The following is a 6532-nucleotide window of genomic DNA, read 5'->3' as shown; positions in this document are numbered from 1 at the left end:
GGTTAGCAGCAAGGGCAAGGGGGGCGGGAGGGGAAGGAGAAAGAACAGATGGAGTGCAGGTTTAATGCACGAGACATGGAAAACGGGATGGACACGTTTGAGAGAATGAGGTAGCCTGAGCCATACAGCCACCGGACTGATAACCTTAGTGATGACATAAGATCCAATGAAACGGGGAGCCAGTTTACGAGCGGGTGCTTGGAGGGGTAGATTAAGTGTGGAAAGCTAAACTCTTTGCCCACAGACATACCTGGGAGCTTTGGACTGACGACGGTAGGTGACACGACAAGTGTGTTCCCTGGCCCGGCACAGAGCTGACCTCACCCTCCTCCAAGTGCGATGACAGCGCTGTATAAATGCCTGGAACGAGGGGATGGCAACCTCTGGTTCCTAAGAGGGAAACAGAGGTGGCTGGTAACCCAGACAACAAAAAAATGGGGACAGGCCAGTGGACGACGGCAGAGAATTATGAGCGTACTCGGCCCATGTCAATTGTTCAGGAGGCGGGATTACAAGCCGCCAAACAACGGAGCATCTGACTGAGGTCCTGATTAGCACGCTCAGCCTGCCCATTGCTCTGTGGGTGAAACCCTGTAGACAGACTGGCAGTAGCACCAATCTGTCTGCAGAATTCTCTCCATAAGTTAGAGACAAACTGGGGTCCACTGTCTGAAACAACATCACAAGGGAGCCAGTGAATTCTAAAAACGTGGTCCACAACCGCCCGTGCAGTTTCTTTAGCCGATGGAAGCTTAGGGAGTGGAACGTAGTGAATTGCCTTAGAAAACCGATCAACAACCGTGAGGATCACCGTATTGCCGCTGGAGGGAGGAAGCCCCGTGACGAAGTCCAGGGCAATATGGGACCAAGGCCTTGAGGGAATAGAGAGAGGGCGAAGCAGACCATCAGGAGGCGAATTACTGGACTTCTGCTGGGCACAGACAGAACATGATACAACAAATCGGTGTACCTCGCGTTCCATGGCAGGCCACCAGAATCGCTGGCGGATAGCTGCCAACGTACGAACCACCCTCGGATGATTTTAGATGAATGGCCCCAATGCAGAACAGCCGGAAGAGCAGACTTCGTGACAAATAGCTTTCCCTCAGGGCACCCACGGGGAACGACAGTGTGAGGAAGAGCTTTTCACACCAGCTGTTCCACCCCCAGGTGATGGACCCAACCACACATCCCACTGGCAGGACGATCTCAGTGGCGGACCGACCCTCGGAGGAGGAGAACTGGCGAGAAAGAGCATCAGGCTTAATGTTCTTTGAACCGGGACGTTAAGAGATAGTGAAATTTAAACGCCCGACAAAAAGAGCCCAGCGAGCTTGCCTGGAGTTAAGCCTCTTGGCAGAGCAGATATACTCTAGATTACAATGATCGGTCCATACAATAAATGGGCTGGAAGCCCCCTCTAACCAATGGTGCCACTCCTCCAGGGCCAGTCAAATGGCTAGAAGTTTCCGGTTACCCACATCATAGTTACGCTTGGCAGGTGAAAGTCGATGCGAGTAAAATGCGCATCCACCTCGACGATAAACTGATTCTTAGGATCAGGCGAAATCAATGTGAGCGCAGTCAAACGGGCAGCAACCTGACTCAAATTTCTAATAAACCGGTGATAAAAGTTTGCAAACCCCAAAAAACATTGAAGCGCCGAGCGGGAATCGGGAACAGGCCAGTGACTGCATGAACCTTGTAGGGGTCCATGCTTATGCCCTCCGCAGACACGACCAAACCGAGGAAACTAGCTGACTGGACATGAAACGTGCATTTCTCGGCTTTAACATAGAGGCGCTTCTCTAAAAAGCGCTGTAATATGCTACTCACATGTTGGGTGTGTACATGGAGAGATGGAGAGAAAATAAGGATATCATCCAGGTACACAAAGACAAAAATGTTGAGCATGTCTCTTAATACATTATTTACGAGCGCTTGAAAAACGGCTGGGGCGTTTACCAGCCCGAACGGTAGAACCCGATACTCAAAGTGCCCCAAGGGAGTATTAAATGCCGTCTTCCACTCATCCCCCTCCTTGATGCGCAGTAAATCGTACTCGTTGCGGAGATCTAACTTCGTGAAAATCTTTGCCCCCTGCAGGATCTCGAAGGCCGATGACATCAGTGGTAAAGGGTACCGGTTCTTAATGGTGATGTCATTCAGCCCACGATAATCGATGCAAGGACGCAAAGAGCCGTCTTTCTTCTTCAGGAAGAAAAATCCTGCACCAGCAGGGGAGGAGGAGGGAACCGGCCATGAGCGAAGTATCAAGGTATTTCTCGAGCGCCTCACGTTCCGGTGCGGATAACGAATACATACGCCCACGGGGAGGAGTGGTGCCAATCAACTCCTCCTGAAAAACAGACAAAGAAGAAACAGAGGGGACAGCAGAGATAAGACAATTGGTATGACAAGACAAGCTCCAAGAAAAAATAGAACTATCAGACCAGTTAATTTATGGATTGTGCTTGGTTAACCATGGATGTCCTAGGACAATAGGGGCCATAGGTGACTGAAACAAAAGAAAAGAGATTGTCTCTTTGTGGTTGCCAAACGTGATGAGACTCACCAGGGCGGTGGCCAGGTGAATATTAGAAAGAACGCGGCCATCCAGGGCGAAGGCTGTGGGAGTCTCCTTTAATTCATGAAGAGGCAAACCGTGTTCAATAGCCTATTTCTTATCAACAAAATTCCCCTTAGCCCCAGAGTAAATGAGAGCAGAGCAGGCAACAGAAGTGGAGCCCCAGCGGAGTACGGCTGAAATCATGGAGCGGGAATTGAAGGATTGGGATAGTGGAGTAGCGCTCGCCAATATTCCCCTAACTACTGGCGAGCTCTCTCTTTTACCGGGCATGTGAAGGGAAGTGTCCCGTGCCCCCGCAGTACAGGCACAACCTCTCTCGAATGCAGCGTTCAGCAGAGGAAAGGTGTATTCTCCCTAGCTGCATTGGCTCAGTCTCTGGGTGTGATTCAGGTGACGCAGTCGGAGTGAATGGGGATCTGTGTAAAAACTGTCTCTTAATTTTACTATTACTTAAGTTACAAATATTGTATATGCATTTGCATTGATGTAAAAATATGTTATTGCTCTGTGTTATTTTATCATGAATCATTTTAATTTATCAGGTTAAGAAATGCACATTACTAAATAAATGAAATAAAAAAACAAATATCATCAAACACAAGTCATTATATTACCCTTTTGTTGTTATTTTTTTATTTTTTGCTATAGCTGGGACAAATATCTCAATACTACAGTTGCTTTTTCAAAACTCTTCTCACAGTTATCCTAACCATTTTTCAACTTGACAAAGCAGTTCATTTCAGTTTAGTATTCAGTTTACAGTTAACATTCAAAATGCAATAAAACTAACAAAATAATTAATTACAGTTTTTGAACTACTTACATTTCCAAACTTTACACTCAATTACATGAAATGCCCACACAAAATGCGAAATGCCTCTAATCATTTGAAAAATGAAGCACTGCATTCAAAATATCACAAACACATCTGAAAAGCAAACATCTTCACCTTCGCCATAATATTATATTTTATACACACTCACAGCTATTCAAAACCTAAAGCTCTTCTTTCATGAGGTCCTATTCTTTACAAGATTGAAAGTATCTGGCAGAGAGATGCTGAAAAATTAGTGAGTAAGTAAGTAAAAGTAAGTAAGTAGCTTTTATTTTCATTCAACTGTACAAATAGAGTGCACATATGAACGAAATTCCGTTCCACTGGCTCATAATTACTGCGCTAAACTAAACACATACCATAAAATCAGTATAAAAATATAGACAGTGTTGGGGGTAATGAGTTACAAAGTAACAGATTATAGTAACTATTACTTTTTTGGGTAACGAAGTAAAATAACGCATAACACTAATAATATTGGTAACTACACTACTTTACTAGACTATAGGAACGCGCTTTCCTGCATTACACCTGCCGTGTTTGACTGTGTGTAAAGTTCTGGGCTGGGGTTTCCCAATAACGATTGATCTTAGCGCTTAAGAACGTTTTCTATGAGTAATTTTACGATTGTTCGCTATTGTTTGATGTGCGTTTCCCAACTTTGCACGTAAAGCAATCAAACGTAGCTGTGCTTCAAGTACTACCTAAGAGTCGCTCTCCGTTTGTCAAGTGCTGAAATGTCATCTTACAGACGGTTTTATCGGGCGCACGCGCCTGGCCCTGAGTTAACTTCCGGTCTGTGTTGTGTATATCGGTCTGGCTGCGGTGCCATCTACAAGCGCAGTTAAAGTTAAGGTGATGAGTAGACTGAAGTTGGGCTCAGGTGGTTGTGTTGTGGGATGTGTTTCCCATATATTTATTCATTTTTGGAGACTCGCCACAATTTTAAGACTAAACGATTCTACAAAAGGCTTTGCTCAATAAACATGAGCATGTATTGCACATTTAATAATAATAATAATTCCTTAAATTTATATGTTTAAATATCAAAACGTGGCACAGGTATTTTTATATCACTGTATTTCTGAAGGAAGACTTGCATGTTATATGCCTGATAAAGCAGCGTTTGTGAGCTCAGCGCTGCTTTGTTTATAGGGGAAACCTCTTTCACGCACTTTAAAGCATCTCGTGCTTAACACTTCTTCCATGTTTTATTTTTAATAGTAAATCCCCTTTGTTTACCAAAAAATAAAGTTTTCGTAATTTTTTTTACATTTAAAAGATCTAAATGAATGTTTTATGCATTAATTTGATAACCAGAAAAATGTAAATACACAACAGAATTTCTGAGGGGGAAAAAAAAACATTTCATAAGGCTATTTTAAGAAAAATTTTATCAATGAAGTTGTTTTTATGCATTTAAATAATTACACATGCTAAAAAAAATAAAACTTATAGTGAAGAAAAAATAAAACATTTCATAGGGCCCTAAACGTAATTTTTTTAACTTTTAATAAATTGCTGTGAAAATGTCTAAGTGTTATGATTTAAATTAATTAGACATGCTTTTGGATTAATACAATTAAATTTAACCATTAAAAAGGAGTTGAGAAAAAATATAACAGAAACAAATGGAATCCAGAAAAATGTAAACGGAAAACGGAATTTGGAAAAAATTTAACAGATTTTATAGGGCCCAAAAAAAAAATGAAAGTAAAGTAATAAGTAGTGAAGTTACTTTTCAAATGCAGTAACTAGAAAATGTAATCTCATTACAATAAGTTACTAGTAACTAGTAACTAATTAAATTTTTTGAGTAACTACCCCAACACTGAATAAAGATATAATAAAAAATAAAGAAAATCACAATTGCTGAATCTCCACACATTAGTGTCATTACTATGACAACCAAACTGCTGTATATAATTTGGAAATGCATCAGTTTTGTTATTTAGGATTTGAGTGTTTGCATAAAGTCAAGGAATGTACAAATGCTTTCCACAAATGCTGTCGGCCGCTCTCAATGCTTTCCACTTTCAATGCTGCACCACTTTGAATCCCATAATGCACTGCACAAGTGTTTAAGCTCAACTCCAATAGGAATTAATTAAAAATGCTCGTTCCCCTGTGCTCTCTACATGCCAGTGGAAACGCACCATAAGGTAAGTATTCTCTGTCCCTCTTTCCAACAATTTGGTGCTAGGGCTGCATGCATGAAGACTGGTAATGTTACTAAACCAATAAACTTCTTACCATTCAATTGTTACATCTGAAGTACAATAATTCTGTTTTTTTTTTTTTATACAGTGCAAGCTTTTTTTTTTTTTTTTTTTTGATGCAACAGTATTTCCTCAATAATAAAAAACTGTAGCCAACAGTGCATACATTATATTTGTCAGTGTCTTACTTAGCTAGCCAGGAAAATTAAGTGGCTGGATTTTACATAAACGTTTCATAAACGGTCATACGTTTTCAGCAGATTTGGCAGCACTGGCTCTGGACTATGAAGTCATAAAAGTGTAATATGGAAAATATACCATCAAACATTGATTAAAGAGCTCTGAGCATCAAAGGATCTTGTAGACAGTAAAACAACAGTCATGTCTCTTTTCAAATACTAGTTTATGTATGTCTTTATGGACGTATTATTCCCTATACTCTTAAAATAGAAAATAATATTGTTTCCTTGTTTTAAAGTTTTAAATGGAAAGAAATACATTCAGTCATGTCTGGCATTTTGACAAATGTTTTTCAAAAGGAATGTGAGTGTCACGGTTTGCTACTGTGACGAGCACGGAGACGAAGGAGTGAGGAGACAAGAAGTGGAAATCAAACATATAGATTTTAATCACATCAAGGGAACATACAATTCTGGAAAAGTGAGAACAGAATGGGCCAGAACTCAAATACGGAAGATAACGAGGGGCAGACAGGTGAGGAGCATAACTAATAACTAGGGACAACTGGAACTAATAGAACTAAATAGGGACAGGAACAGGAAGGACCAAATGCCATGGTTGAGCAGGCCGTTCAGAAGGCCATTGCAGAGCAGCCTCAGCCCTGGCCTTGGTGGCTGGAGCCCTACTCATCTCCCAACCCCCCCACAA

This window comes from Carassius auratus, chromosome 20 (assembly GCF_003368295.1).
Source record: "Carassius auratus strain Wakin chromosome 20, ASM336829v1, whole genome shotgun sequence".
NCBI lineage: Eukaryota > Metazoa > Chordata > Actinopteri > Cypriniformes > Cyprinidae > Carassius > Carassius auratus.
This window is presented reverse-complemented; position numbering follows the sequence as displayed.